This window comes from Rattus norvegicus, chromosome X (genome assembly GCF_036323735.1).
Source record: "Rattus norvegicus strain BN/NHsdMcwi chromosome X, GRCr8, whole genome shotgun sequence".
Classification (NCBI taxonomy): Eukaryota; Metazoa; Chordata; class Mammalia; order Rodentia; family Muridae; genus Rattus; species Rattus norvegicus.
In genome coordinates this window covers 112,362,248-112,377,770 of record NC_086039.1, presented here as the reverse complement: position 1 = coordinate 112,377,770, position 15,523 = coordinate 112,362,248, and the positions used below count along the sequence as shown (strand labels likewise).

General features: G+C 41.0%; 1 protein-coding gene across 1 annotated transcript in view; it reads left to right on the top strand.

Moving 5' to 3' along the window:
* Positions 1-7,479: 7,479 nt before the first annotated feature.
* Dcx (doublecortin) overlaps positions 7,480-15,523 on the top strand; it is a 142,837-nt gene continuing 134,793 nt past the window's right edge. Inside the window, exon 1 of the mRNA XM_039100106.2 lies at positions 7,480-7,596. The gene's annotated coding sequence lies outside the window, so the exon portion shown is untranslated. The remainder of the gene's footprint in view (positions 7,597-15,523) is intronic.

Sequence of the window (15,523 nt, the reverse complement as noted above, 5' to 3'; positions counted from 1 at the left end):
ACAGGAGTCAGACACCCACTCACTCACATGAGAGCAGGCACAAGAGTCAGACAGATAACCACTCACTCACATGAGAGCAGGCACAGGAGTCAGACACCCACTCACTCACATGAGAGCAGGCACAAGAGTCAGACAGATAACCACTCACTCACATGAGAGCAGGCACAGGAGTCAGACACCCACTCACTCACACACTCAAGAATCTTGTAAAATCTAAAGCAAGAGGCCATAATATATATGCAGAGGACTTCCTGCAGACTTGAGTGCGTCCTGTTCTTGATGCTGCAGTCTGTGTGAGTTTATATGAGCCTTGCTCTGTACAGTCAGAGGGTCTTATTCTCCTGATCCTCCATCCCCGGCTGGCTCTTACACTCTTTCTGCCTGCTGTTCTGCAGGGTTCCCTGATAGGTACTGATCTACGAGTATAGGATAGTATCATTAGGAGTCATTTTACCACTTATTTCTCATATTTTTAGACCACTATTATTGATTTCGCCCTAGGTACCTGTGATCTCTAGTCTCAGGTTCTTGGTCACCAAAACAGCCTTCGGTATGGGTTCCATCTAGAGGAGTAGGCCTTATGTGAAATCAGTTAATGGTTGGTTACTCCCCCAAGTTCTCTGCCACCATTAACCTAACATATCTTGCGGGCAGAACAGATTTATGTCAAAGGTTTTGTGACTGGGTTAGTGCTTACATTTCTCTTTTGTTAGCTTCAAAAGTATCTTACTGCATCAGAGAACTGGACTTTGTGTGTGAAGGCTCTGTGTAGGAGCCAAATCTAGGTCTTCATGTTCAATGACTTGTGTTGGTATTTTCCTCAGCTCTGCTGCCCCAGAGTCAGTTTGCAGAGAGCAACCCATTGTCTTGGCAATGCTGTGTTATAAAGCTGTTTTAAAGGATTATGCAAACTCTTCTTCCCAAGTGTAGATGATATCATCACTATTGCCCATTGTTGTCGTGTAGGGATTTCCACGGCATCCCTGTGGTCAACAACTCAATAGAATGCAACTCAGTAGTGTAGTGGAAGCTTTTTTTTGGTGACAAGGGATGTCCAGTTGGAACTCAGTCTCCCTCATTTGCAGGAGATTTCTTTAGGATCACCTTCATATATTTTAGGAAATGACCACTGCACTAGATTTTCATATCATCTATCAAATGTCCCTCTATGCCAGGTATCTCTCCCTGCATTCCGTTCCTCTACCACATCTCCTTTCCCCATGCCCACCTGATACTCTTGTTCTTGTCCCCTCCCAGGCCACCACTAAAATCCATTCTAGTTCCCTATACCATAGGCATCCATGTGTCCACCCCTATACCTAAGTTCTCTGGATCTACAGATTGTAGACTGGTCATCATTTATATAATGTCAAATGTCTTATTGTTTTTATTGCTGTCACAAAACACTATGACCATAAAGCAAGTTGGGAAGGATAGGATTTATTTGGCTTACATTTCTTCATTGCTGTTCATCATTGAAGACAGACAGAACAGGAACTGAAATGGGTCAGGAACCTGGAGGCAGGAGTTGATGCAGAGACCATAGATGCTTAGTGGCTAGATCCACATGACTTGCTCTGACTGCTTTCTCATAAAGAACTCAGAACCACAAGCACAATGATGGTAGGAAAAACAGCAGGCAGGATTTTTCCCCATCAATCTTTAATTAAGAAAATGCCCTGCAGTTTTGCGTGTACAGCCCAATTTTATAGAGACATTTTCTCAATTGAGATTCCCTGTTTTCAGATAACTTTAGCTTGTGGCAAGTTGACAAAAAAAAAAAAACCAGTTCAACACAGTGAATATCAACATATAAATCAATACATACCATAGTTTCTTCTTGAAACTGGAATACTTCATTCAGGATGATGTTTTTCTATTTCCATCCATTTGCCTGCAAATTTCGTGTCAATTTTTTTGAAATAGCCAAATAATACTCCATTGTATAAATGTACCACATTTTCTTTATCCATTCTTCGGTTGAGGAATATCTAGCTGTTTTCACTTGGTGGCTATTATGAATAGAGCAGCAATGAACATAATTGAGCAAGTGTCCTTGTGGTAGAATATAGCATGCTTTGTTTATATGCACAAGAATGATATAGCTGAATCTTGAGAGCAAGTGATTCAAGTGATTCCCAGGTCTCCGAGGAAGTGCCACATTGATTTCTAGCCTAAGGTCTGTGCTTCTGCTTCCCTTACTCCATTTCTCAGATTCCTATAGAACTCCACTATTTTGGCTATTCATTCTCTTGGCTCCCCGTGCTCTCTTGGTGCTAATGACTCCTGGTCGCTCTCATGCTCTTCCCTCTCCTCTCCTTTCATTGTTCTCCCCCATCTCTTGTCAGAGACCAAAACTTAGTTTCATGGATTTGTTTGGTATTGGCCTCTTTTTCTCTATTTTATTGATTTCATCCTTGAGTTTGATTATTTCTTGCCACCTACTTCTTTTTGGTGTCATTTCTTCTTTTTGTTCTAGAGCTTTCAGGTGTGCTTTGAAGTTGCTAGTATGACATCTCTCCTGTTTTTATAAAAGTAGACCTCACCCTAACTTCGTAGGTAAACATGAACTTGAAATTCTAAGCCTCCTACCTCCACCTCTTAAGTGCTAGAAATGCAGGCGTAGGTCATCATGCTTAGTTTAAAGGCTACTGGGATCCAACTCAAGGCTCTGTGCTCATGCACTGCACCAGCTAGAGTATGTTCTCAGCCTTCAGCAGTTTTGTCTGCACGCTCCCCTGTGGATCTGGTACACATAGAGTGCAGTAGGGTGTCAGATCTTCTAGAATTGGACTTGTTTCTGAGGGTCTTCTCTATGGTACTGAGGTCCTGATTAGCATGGAGTGTGTGCGTGTATGTTTGTGTGTGTGTGTGTGTGTGTGTACATTTTTGCATATATGAGCATGTGTTTACATGTGTGTACATATTGAGACAATATCTGTGTGTCACCTGTACTAAACCACTACCGAAAGACTATACATGGACTGACCCAGGGCTCCAACTGCATATGTAGCAGAGAATAGCCTTGCTGGGGCACCAGTCGAAGGGGAAGCCCTTGGTCTTGCCAAGGTTGGACCTCCAGTGCAGGGGAATATGGGGGAGGGCAGTAAGGGGGATGTATAGGGGAACTACCCGTATGGGGGAGGGGGAGGAAAGGGGAGGGAATGGGGGCTTATGGACAGGAAACCAGGAAGGGGAATAACCTTTGAAATGTAAGTAAAGAAATATAAAAAATTAAAAAAAAAGAAGCTATGGCTCAGAGAGGTAAGAAGTAAGGCTACAGAGAGCACATGTGTAGTGGTTAGGGTAGACATCTAAAAGTAGATGTGAGGAAGGATAGGTTGTTTTATAGCTAAAGGCAAGTAGGGCCCAATCCTTCAGAATCAGTCAGTGTAGGCATAAGGTCTGTACTTGTTCTGGTCTGTGTGTATATGCATGTGGCTTAATCTAGCAAGTGAATTGCATGCCAGCATAGATGAATTCTGGCGTATCCCATCCTTGGAATTTGCCAGCATGACACCACTGTGAACTCGGATTAGGTCCACCCCAAGGAAGCTCTGTTCCATACACCACAGTGGATGCTTCTAGCAATCCTGTTAGAGAGGAAGAGTTGGAATGTAATGACGGTGCTGCCTCTAAGAGGTGGGGAGGGTATTTTGGGTACAGCACAGAAATTTTGGGCAGTGTGGTGACATAATTCTGGAGGCTTGGTCCTCAAGGGAAGGAAGGTTTCCTGTAGGAATAGAAAGATTTACCTAAGTGTACACGGTAAATCCTCTGTTAAACAGATAGGTAGGCAGCTCTTCCCTCGATACAGTGTCTAGGAAAGTAGAGATGGAAGAGGGGACATGGAGAGGAGAGGGACTTAGAACTAGAGTTAAGATAGACAGAGCTCAAGAAGAGAGAGAGAGCGGGGGAGGGGGAGAATGAGAGACAGAAAATTCTCTGTGTACTCTGTGTATTCCCCCCCTCTCTGTGTGTGTTCATGTATGTGTGTGTGTGTGTGTGTATGTGTGTGTGTGTGATTTCTTTAGTCTCTTGATATGTGTTGCATGCAGCCTGGTGGCAAAGCCCATTCTCTCATATACCTGTAGTATTGACTCTTTTCACTGATCCGTGGACCCTGAGGAGAATGGGTGAAGGTACTTCCTTAATTTCCTGTGAGGATATCTGGGCATTTTGTGGGTAGGGACCTGCCAGACAGGGTTAGGGATGTGTTGCAAGCATCCTGGTGTGATAGACAAGAACTATGTTTTCTGCCTTGTGTGAAGGTGCTCATTGGTCCATTTTGTTCACTGCAGAGTGCTCTGAATTGCTGGTCAGTTTTGCATTTATCAGTAAGTTGTTCTGTTAACTTTTAAGGCTGCCCTGTATGTTTCTTCACTCTGTCTACTACAAGACATTCTTTACTAAACCTTTCACCCATAGCTCATGTATTTCCCTGTTCACTCCTATGGTGTAGGTGGGGTCCACAGAAAAGACAAAAAGGTGTAAGCCTGAGAGTGACTTGGGGACTTTGAAAAAAGGAAGTGAGTCAAATATCCTGAGTCATCCTGCTGATGGGAGTTGGGGGTGGGGTTGTTTGCTGGGAGATGAAAGAGACTTCCAGATAGCTCTCAATAGATCCCTAACTTTGCCTAAGATATCAATAGTGTGGGAGCTCAATATCAGGACTTGGCAGACAAGTTGGCAGGAGGGATGTTTCTTCTTTTGATATGTTCTTGTGCCCATATCAGGCTCCCGGGTACAGCATTGAAAAGTGGGGACAGCAGATCTCTACTATCAATTCAAGTCCTCATGACAGAAGTGGGATTGTTTCAAGTTTTTCCACATTTAAGATGTTAGCAGAGGGTTTCTTTTTTTTTTTTCTTTTTTTGGAGCTGGGGACCGAACCCAGGGCCTTGCGCTTGCTAGGCAAGTGCTCTACCACTGAGCTAAATCCCCAACCCTTGAGGGTTTCTTATATACAGCTTTGTAACATTTGTGTGTGGTCCCTCCAGTCCTACATTCCTTAGAACTTTTACCATGAAGCCATGTTAGATTTTGTCAAAGGCTTTTTTGTGTGTCTATTGAGATGACCATTTATTTTTCTCTTGAAGTCCATGTGGTTTATTACATTTATTTATTTAGTTGCATATTTTGAGGCAATGGAAAACAATTGCATTGCCCAACCAAAAGTTGGCCTTCAGTTTGAAATGATCATTAAGTGGATGCACTCCACGTTTCCACTATTCTCATGTCACTCACAGAATATATAGTTTTTTTTTTCAATTTCTTATCTCCTCTATAGAGAACATCAAGTATCTGAGGTGAAGTGAATCAAGTCCTTTGGGAATATACCAAGGTGTGGTACAGCTGGGTCATCTAGTAGATATTTTTAGTTTTTGGAATTCTCCACGTTGATTTCCAGTATGACCCTACCAGCCACCATCCCAATAAGATGTTGGGATTTCTTTTACTGGACACCCCCCACTCCAGCATTCCATTCTTGGTTGTTTTGTTGCTCTTTGCCATTTTAACTGGGCTAAGACAGATGGAATCGTAATTTTTTTATGTGTATTTCCCCAGTTACTGGGGACAATGAACATTTTTTAATTATTCTAAGACATTTTTCATCACTTGACATCTCCTTTCCTGGCTCATTTTTCATTTTTTCCTTTTTGAGATTATAATTACATTATTTGTCTCTCACCCTTTCTCTCTATAATCCCTCTTATACTCCTCCTGACTATCCTTCAAATTCATAGACACAATTTTTAATTTGTCATTTGGGTCTTCTGCTCTTCCCTTTAAAAGTTCTTTACATATTCTGTATATTAATCCTCCGCCTGAAAAATAACTGGCAGAAAATCTCTCTACCAGATGCAAAAGAATATATAGAAAATAATGCAATTTTTACAAAGTACAAAAGAAAGCAAAACAAATGTATACTTGGTGATTGAGATGATGGTACCTTTCCAGGGGAGATCAAAGCGGGCTCCTTTGTTCACTGTTACATTTATGAAATTGATTATGTGTGTACTGATGGAAGAGTGAGGGGAAAGGCATGAGGGGCTGTATTCTGAGTGGCTCCTTTTGAGAAAACATATTGCTCATAGGAGTGTATTCCTTTCTATATGGATGTTGTACTTCAATATAAGTTTGAAATTTGATGCAACTGCATATGTTGGTCCACACTTCTACTCAGCACTCAGGAGGCAAAGCCATGTCGACCCCTATGAGTTCAGTGTCAGCCTGATCTACAGAGCAAGTTCATGGTCACCCAGGGCTACATAGAAACTCTCTTTCCTTCTCCCTCTCCTTCTCTCTCTCACACACCACACCATGGCGAACATGTGATAGATGACATATGTGGTGAATATGCGTGTATACATATACGCTTAGATTATCTTTGCTTCCTTTTATATTTTGTAAAAATCATTTGCTGTGCATTCTTTTGCATCTGGCTCCTTTTGCTCAACATTGTATTTATGAAGACTCTTCATAGGATTACATGTAGTTGTGAATAATTTTTGTCACTGAGAAATATTCACTTTGGGCCTCTTGAAGATTATTATATCGTTAAATTTTATTTTTCACTATAAAAGTAATGTGTGTAATAATGTAGCAAAATGCAAATGATCATTGGTGCCCTTGTTTGAGGCAGTCTTTAGAACAAAAGGATTTTTGGGGGGCCACAAGATGGCAGCATTAGCTACTGTTCTAGTTTGCCTTCTATGATTAAACACGGTGACTTTAAACACTTTCTATTGGCCTTACACAGTTAAAGGTTTATTTGACTTACACAGTCCCAGGTCACAGTCCATCACCGAGTAGAGTAAGAACAGAAATTCAAGTAGGAACTGAATCAGAAACCATGAAGGAATGGTGAATCCTGACTCTCACTAGCTTGTGTCCAGAAAGTGTTCTTTTTAAAAAATTACTTTATTTGTATTTACTTATTTATTTTTTAACTTATTTATTTTACATCCTGCTCACTGCCCCCTTCCAGTCACCTCCTCCCATAATCCTTCCTCCCTTGCCTTCTTCCCTTCTCATCTGAGCAGGTGGGGCCCCCTGAATAGTCCCCCACCCTTATACTTCAAGTCCAGAGAGCTTTCTTACACAGCCCTGAACCACCTGCCCTGGGGTAGCAGAGCGGATGGTAGGATAGCCCCTCCTCCATCAGTTAGCAATCAGGAAAGCACGTGCAAAGTCAGGCCCCCAGTCCAATCTGAAAGAAGCTTCCACCCACCACTCATGTGACTGGTCTTTGTCAAAAGCTTATCAGAGGGACACCAGAACTCACAGTGACTGGGAGGAAGGTTTGACTGATTTATGTTCTGGATAAAAGCGAAAACCAAAGCAGGCATTGTTTCAACCTTTACAAGTGAAAATACCTTCCCTTGTTCCTACCCTCTCCCTCTCCCCTCCCACCACTCTGTAAGACATGGTCACATGTAACTCACACTGGCCTCTAACTCCCCCAGTAGCCAAAAATAACCTTGAAGTTATGAGCTCCTTGCCTTCACTTCCTGTGTGCTGGGACTATAAGTTATATAAACCGAGACCTGGTCATATGTGGTGCCGGTGACAGAACCCAGCGCTTCATGCAAGGTAAGCAAGCACTCTACTAAAGCCATGTTATCCAGTCCTTGAAAAATATTTTCATCGTGTGTTTTTGTTTTAGTGTTAGAAAGTAAGAGAAGCTTCAAAACACGTTCAGAGCAGAAGTCTTCATTTATCTAACTTATCGTTTTACTTGTCAAGGATTGTATTTCATAAGAGTGACAGGGCTAGTCCAGTTCTACAGTTTACAAGTGAGAGGGTGGAAACCCTGTGGGAAAAAGTTAAGTCTGGATGGTCCTTAGGGTCACACAGTTGGTAGAGTATAGACCCAGCTTCTATGTGAGCTTCATCTTCTAACTATGGGAAGGAAAATAATCTTGCTTCATTTGAAAGTCCTGGAGAGTGGAAATAGAAGGCATGGGGTTGCCCCGTTCATCTACTTCTCAAAGTACTCACCAGAACTGCTTTGACAAAGTAAACGATTGAAGCAATTTTCTGAATCATTTGAGCTAAAACCCCATTGCATAGCCATAGCCTTTAAATATATGTGGTGTGTCTATAAAGCGATGTGACCAGTTTCCACAAACCACACAAGAAAACTGGGCACGCTATTATAAATTCATACTGAGTGCTCTGAATTTTCCATGAGTACAGAGGACAGGAAATCCAGAAATAACCCCCAAACTTGTTTTGAAACTAATTTCTACCTCCACCTTCAACAAACCTTTTGCAAAGGGCCAGCAAAAAGAAACCAAATGTGCTTATCCGTGCCACCACGTTTCTTCCTATCTCTTCTCTTGTGCCTGCTTATTTCATCATCCAGTCTACTGATGCTAATACCAAGAAAAAATATGAAATAAAAAAGTCAAACAGAAAGGGGTATTTTAAGGATATCACGAATGAAAATTGTCTCCTCGTGGAGTAAGAGAAACAACAGACCCTTGGTCTTGATGACTGATGTGAGAGGAAGACGAATTTGTCGATTTCTCTCCTTGTTCAGGATGCCAACAGCTTTGCTCCTCAATGTGCTATCCAGGCCCTAGCAGCATGACCTTGAGGGTGGGTGACAGATGTAGGAGCTGAGGACATTATGCCATACCTTAATGAAAGGTGAAGTAAACTGTAAATGCTCACAGAGAAAAGTTGAATGTGAAAGCATAGTCATTATTTGCATATGGGACGTTTCCTCAAAAAGCTCATGTGTTGAGGGTTTGGTGAGCTTGTGATGTTACTGAGAGCTGACTGGATGATGAGGGTATGACTATAGCAATGCATGAATCCATTGGTGAATTTATAACTGAGTGGGCCATTAGGAAGTGGGGACTAGTTGGAGGAAGTAAATCAGCATGGGTGTGTCTTTGAAAGGTGTGTCTTATTCACAGTCTCTTTCTATGTCTCCATCTCTGCTTCCTGGATACAGGAGCTCATCAGCAGTCTTCTGCAATAGCACTCCACCATAAGTCTGTTTTGTTATAGCCCTAAAAGCAGTAGAGTCAGCCCACCATGAACTGAAATGTCTGAAACCATGGGCCCAAATAGATTCTGTAGAATCAGATGGTCAATGTTACTAGAGTCCCGGACTTTAGGGAATAAAGATCCTCAGAAGCCTACTAGTCCAGTCTCATTTTACTCATAAAAAAACTGAATCTCATAAGTGGGAAGTGATTTGTAAAATTTGCTAAGCTAGCAAGTCCCAGAAGCATGGAGAGACGCTTGGTTTTCCACGTTGTAATTTAGCTATATTCATCAAACTCTATATCGGTGCTACATGCGACAATGTGAATGCAAGTGACTATGGGATCTTTTGCAAGAAGCCATTAATGATAAGGAACATCAACTAATGAGATGGCTTTTCACTGATATCACAAAATACCCAAGAAATCACCTTAGGGGGAGGGAAATAGCTCTATTTTTGCTATCTTAGGTTTATGACTGAAAATCAGGTGACAGGATTTCCTCATTCAGTTTTCCCCAACCTCAATGGCCCTCTGGAGTCCTCTGAGATGGGTGGCTATGACTGTCAGCATTCCTAAGGTCTCAGAGTGAGTTCATGGGAGGTGACAAGAGAAAGCATCTGTGCTGCTGAGGAGGAGGGAACAGCCGACTATGTCTCCTGGTAAATTCTCTGGATAGGGAGAGACAAGTACAATCTCAGAAGCGACCCTAGTACAGCAGACACTTGCACATTGCAAGGCCACTAGGAAGTATCAATTTTTACCCTTAGTGTTAATTTTCATCTTTCTATTTTTCCCTCTCTGCGATCAAGTCAACTTTGTCTTACTACCTTAGTGTTTGGCCATGGTCACAGTTTTGAAAAGTAAGCTAAAAAGAGATAGAAGAGAGGCCATTCCAGAAAGCCAAGGTTATGTTATGTATGAAGGGTATGTCATTGGTATGGCATCTTGCATCTCTGTCTTAGTTGATATAGAGTGGGGGAAAGCCAAGTATTTTTCTTCACCTCTGTTTACCAAAATTATACAGGGACTGCTCTCTACCAATCTCCACCTTTCCAGTGGACACCAACAAAGTGCCTTATACTTTAGCTCAATTATGACATTATCTACAAGGATAAAGTATCAGATTACACAAACGAATGCCTCAGAGTCACAAAAGTATGCCCACCTATTTCAGGTGCCAATCACAAGTAGTATCTTATCTCCTGCACTTTGACTATAAAGTGGGGTGTCCCTGGTTCATGATACAGTAGTGCAGTAGCATCATAAACATTGGGGAAGGAGCTAACCACTATCTGATTATAGTTAACTCCATTCCCAGAACTGGAACCCCTACCTGATACTGCTCTGGTGGCCAAGAATCTGAGACCAGATAGCAGGTGGGCCTGGTGGAAGACAAAATTCTATTGTTCTGCTTAAGTAACACAACAATAAAATGAGTCCTAATGACACTCTGCTATACTCATAGACCAGTGACTTGCTCACCTATCATTAGAGTAGCTTTGTCTTGAAGCAGATGGCGACTAATACAGAAAACCACAACTGGACAATGTGCGTGCAGAGAGTGAGAAACTTTGAAACACTCTGCCCTAAATAGAACATCTTCATCAAATCCTTCCACTTAGGGTTGAGGGAACTCTGTGGAAGAGAAGGAAGAAGGACTGTTAAGATCCAGAGGGGATGGAGGACACCAAGGAAACAGAACATTGCAGACACAGCAGGACCGATAGACAGATGAACTCCCAGAGACTGTGGAATCATACACAGGATCTGCATAGGATCAAGTCAGTGAGAATTCCAGTGCTGAAAGGGGGGTGTGGATACAATCTTCCATTCCTAACCAAGAAGCTGTCTCCAATTGACAACCACTTGTGAAAGAAAACTTGGTTTTCTCCAATGGAATCTCACAGAGTGTATAAACCACACTTAAGGGCAGACTCCATGGCTAGCCATAGATAGTCAACACAAAGTTAATTCAATTGTGTTTTGTGGATTTTTTCTCTCATATTACTTAGGGCATTTATTTTTTATATTACTGGTCTTTTGCTTGGATGTTACCACTTCCAAAATTGTGTTTTTAATGGGTTCTCTCTCTCTCTCTCTCTCTCTCTCTCTCTCTCTCTCTCTGTGTGTGTGTGTGTGTGTGTATTTCTTGTGATTTTTCATTTTTAAAATACTATTATTCAGATTTATTTGCTTTTATATTTGGCTCTTTTCTGAAGAGAGAAAGAAAGCATGGAGCTAGATGGTTGGGGATGTAGGGAGGATCTAGGAGGAGATGAAGGTGGGGAAACTGTTCAAAATATATTGCAGTAATTTTCAAAACAAATAAATAAATTAGGATGTCCCATCACTTCTTTCTCAGATCATTAATCAGCGAGAAAAGTTCATAGAACCAGGGAGGGTCAGTGAGATGGCTCAGCAGGTAAAGGCTTTGCTGCCAACCTTGCTGAGTTGTGTGCAATTCCTAAGACCCACATGGCACAGGGAGAGATCTGACTCTTTCAGGCTGTCCTTTGCCTGGCACACAGGGCTATGACATATCCATACCCACACGTTTACAGACCAGCACGTGCACACACACATGCGTGCACATGCTCATGTGTTCACACACACACAGACACATATACACACTGAGAATTAACCCTTAAAGTTGTTCTCTGACCTCTACATACACATACAGACAAGTATGTACACACATCGTACAAACATATCATACAAGCACATACATACAAAGATTAAAAATAGAAAGGGGAATTTAGAGATGGCTCAGAGGTTGGGAAGACTTGTTATTTTTGTAGAGAATCTGCGTTCAGTTCACGCACCCACACGGAAGCTCATGATTGTTTGTAACTACAGATCATATGGATCTAATGTCCTCTTCTGACCTCTGAGGGCACTAGGCACATATACACATGGCGTACAGACATACTAGCAGGCAGAACTCTCACACACCTAAAATCGATAAATCTAAAGACAATTAAAAAAAAAGAAAGTACACAGATGAACGTCCAGATGAAGGAGAAGGTAGCACAGGTTTGGAAATGTCTTGAAACAGCAGAAACTTCATTGCGTTGGTATGTGTTTGCCAACTGGGAAACTCTGGATTCTGCCTTTGTGTGTATAGATATGAGTGTGGAGATGTTATTACACAGATACAATTGATTACATCATTGTCATTGATTAACTCAGACTTCAGCTTTTCTTCCCTCTTGGGACATTGAAAGATGAGCTTAAGTTTTAATCTCTCATCATGTAGTTGGTTCCCTTGGCAACCAGGCCCTTTAACCATCAGTCATCTTGCTCACATGTATGAAGATACTTATCTCTTTGGACATGCCAAGCATCTTTGTACTTATATGCTAGGAGCCTGGGACATACTTTTATTATTTCATAATTTTACATCTTTAAATCTTAAAGAAACATCGGTAATATCTGCATGAATCAGAATTCAAACGCAGCCTTGCTTTCACAATCATAGATTTTCAGGATCAGAAATTTATTCTGTCAAGAAGAAGGATGACCAAAAATGCAGATGCTCCCTCTCCTTCTTAAAAGGGGAACAATACCCAGAGGAGGAGATACGGAAGCAAAGTTTAGAGCAGTGACTCAAGGAACGGCCATTCAGAGCCTGCCCCACATGTGGCCCATATATATAATATACATTATATATGTAATATATATTATATATGTAATATATATTATATATAATATATATATATAGCTACCAAAACTAGATAAGATTGATGAAGCTAAAAAAATGCATGCTGAAAGGGACCGGATATAGATTTCTCCTCAGAGACACATCCAGAGCATATCCAATACAGAGGTCAATGCTAGCAGCAAACCACTGAACTGAGAACAGGACCCATTTAGGGAAATTAGAGGAAGGATTTAAGAGCCGAAGGGGCTTGCAATTCCATAAGAACAACAATGCCAACCAACCAGAGCTTCCAGGGACTAAGCCACTACCTAAAGACTATACATGGACTGACCCTGGGCTCCACCCTCATAGGTAGCAATGAATAGCCCAGTAAGGGTACCAGTGGAAGGGGAAGCCCTTGGTCCTGCCAAGGTTGGTCCCCCGCCCAGTGCAGGGGAATATGGGGGGCAGTAGGGGAATTTATGGGGAGAATACCCGTATGGGGGAGGGGTTGGAGAGGGGATGGAGGGTTATGGACAGGAAACCGGGAAGAGGAATAACATTTGAAATGTAAGTAAAGAAATATATCTAATAAAAATATTTAAAAAAGAAATTTATTCTGAACTTTGCTGAGTGATTCTTTTGTTCACATGGTGTAAAGTGAGGTTATTCAAGAGTACTTAGTGATAGATAAGATTGTATGAAAATTCAAGATTGTATCATTGCATTCCCCTTTTTGCTGCCTTGGTGCAGATGGCTATAAGACTGGATTTAGTTGAGATACTATTATCAGAACAATTAAGCTTCTTACATGGAAATTGTTTTCCCTTACACAGAGTAACTTAGAGTGGAAGTTGGATATCCCCTAACAACGGAAGTCGTGTACTATAATTATTGCCGTTCTGTGCTGCTTCAAGTAGTTACAGACTCACCTTCATAGAAGGGGAGGCAATGTAGACTTTGTTTCTGAATGCAAGGACTGGTACTGACTCTGAGGGTATCTTTATAAAACTCTACAATGCCTAATAGCTATATGGTATTGTGGGAACTCTAGAGCAGAATAACTACACTGCTAAAGATGTCTTTTCCCAATGTAGTTTGGGGTCCACACAAAATCACAAGTTTGCTTGTTGTTCCAACCTTGGCCTACTTAATTGCATGTGTATTTAGTGGCAGAAGCAGCTTTGGGTTAGAGGAGGTTACACCTAGGAACCTGGCATACAGAGCAAGGATATTCAAGGATGCTCAGGGAACATGGCAGACTGCTTTTGTTCATTGATTTAGTCAAATAAATTGATCCACAAAATTGATTATATTATACCATTCATCTAATTTTCGAAGTTCACTACACTACAGATAATTTGATAATTACATTGCTTGGACTAATAAAAGGAATTGTTATTTTTCACAGCAAGAAATTAGGCTACATAAAAATAATCCACACAAACAGAGGATACTCTGGTTTTTATCTACCTTGTGTGAGACAAAAATCTTTCGATGTAGCATGAGCTGACAGTCCTTCAGCCTCAGCCTCTGAGTGCTGGGATTACAAGTGTCTGTCACCACTTCGTCAGCACTTCACATCTTCTTTTGGTTTAAAAGAAGGTGAGCAGCGACACAGAATTAGGTGTGCATGATCTCTCTTTCCTGTTTCCCAGACTCTTCTCTTTGTACAACATACTCATGGGCTGTCTCCTTTCCCCTAGTTCTACTCAGATTTCCAAGAGATGTGGAATGGTTTCTTACTCCATTAGGCCCCCGGGATCAGGAAGGATGAAAAGAATATACCATGTAGGAAATGGAGATCAAAAGGAGCCAAGTGAAAACAGTCTGTTTATTAGTTTGTCTTAGGAATGCATTTTCCATACTTTACCCCAGCAGAGTGATCTAGTCGTGTGGAGGATAACCTTGAACTTTGGGCCCTTGTGCCTTTACCTCCTAAAGTGCTGAGATTATAGGTGTGTGCCATTGTCCCCAGTTTATGTGTAGTGTGGATCAAACTCAGTGCTTGGTAAGTAAGCACTCTAGCAACTGAGCCATACCCCTGATCCCTCCATTTCCTTGTTTTTAAAATTAAAACTTCTCCAAATTTTACAAAACAATTTATTTTGATTATTGATTTGTTTGAGGAGGAATATCTGTGTGTAACTTCATATACAGGGAAGGTCAAAGGACAAATTTTGGGACTCAATTCTTATGTTCCATCATGAGGATTGATTTTAAGTTGATGCATACACAATCATGGACTCTATGCATGTGAGGGACTAGTCTTTACTTCTCTACAGTTAAGTGTGGGCCACCCCCCCTCTCTGATTACTTTGTGCCAGGTTTTACCAATTATACTATATACATAGTATCATACTTAAGACCCATAAGAATTGTTTGCAGTCCATGGGTTATCCTAATTTGTAGGTCACAAATTCAAGGTTCAGTAAGCTGCAATAACTTGTAGCTTATATTGTGATCATAAAGCAAAAATTAGTTTGGAACTCAGATAATCTGACTCTCAAAACCTGCAGATGAAAATCTCTGCATTTATTTTTCCAGATGAACAAGATAGCAGATAGTAATCATAAAATTGTAAGGACAATGTATTTATTGTCAATATAATTGTTACTTAGGGGCTATGTGCAAGTAACTGCTATACATGGTCAATATTAATAAAGTCAGATTAGGTACTTATATGTAATAGGTAATTATAGTGATGGTAGTTAGCATTTCCAGAAGTTCATAGTATATCAAGAAATAATGAATCATTTTACTTATCTTGATTTATTAATTACTCACAATAACCTGGATAAAAGGTAGTATTATGATCACAGTTAACAATGGAAGAAACTGAGGCATACAGAAAATTAAGACAGCCAGAGTGAAATGT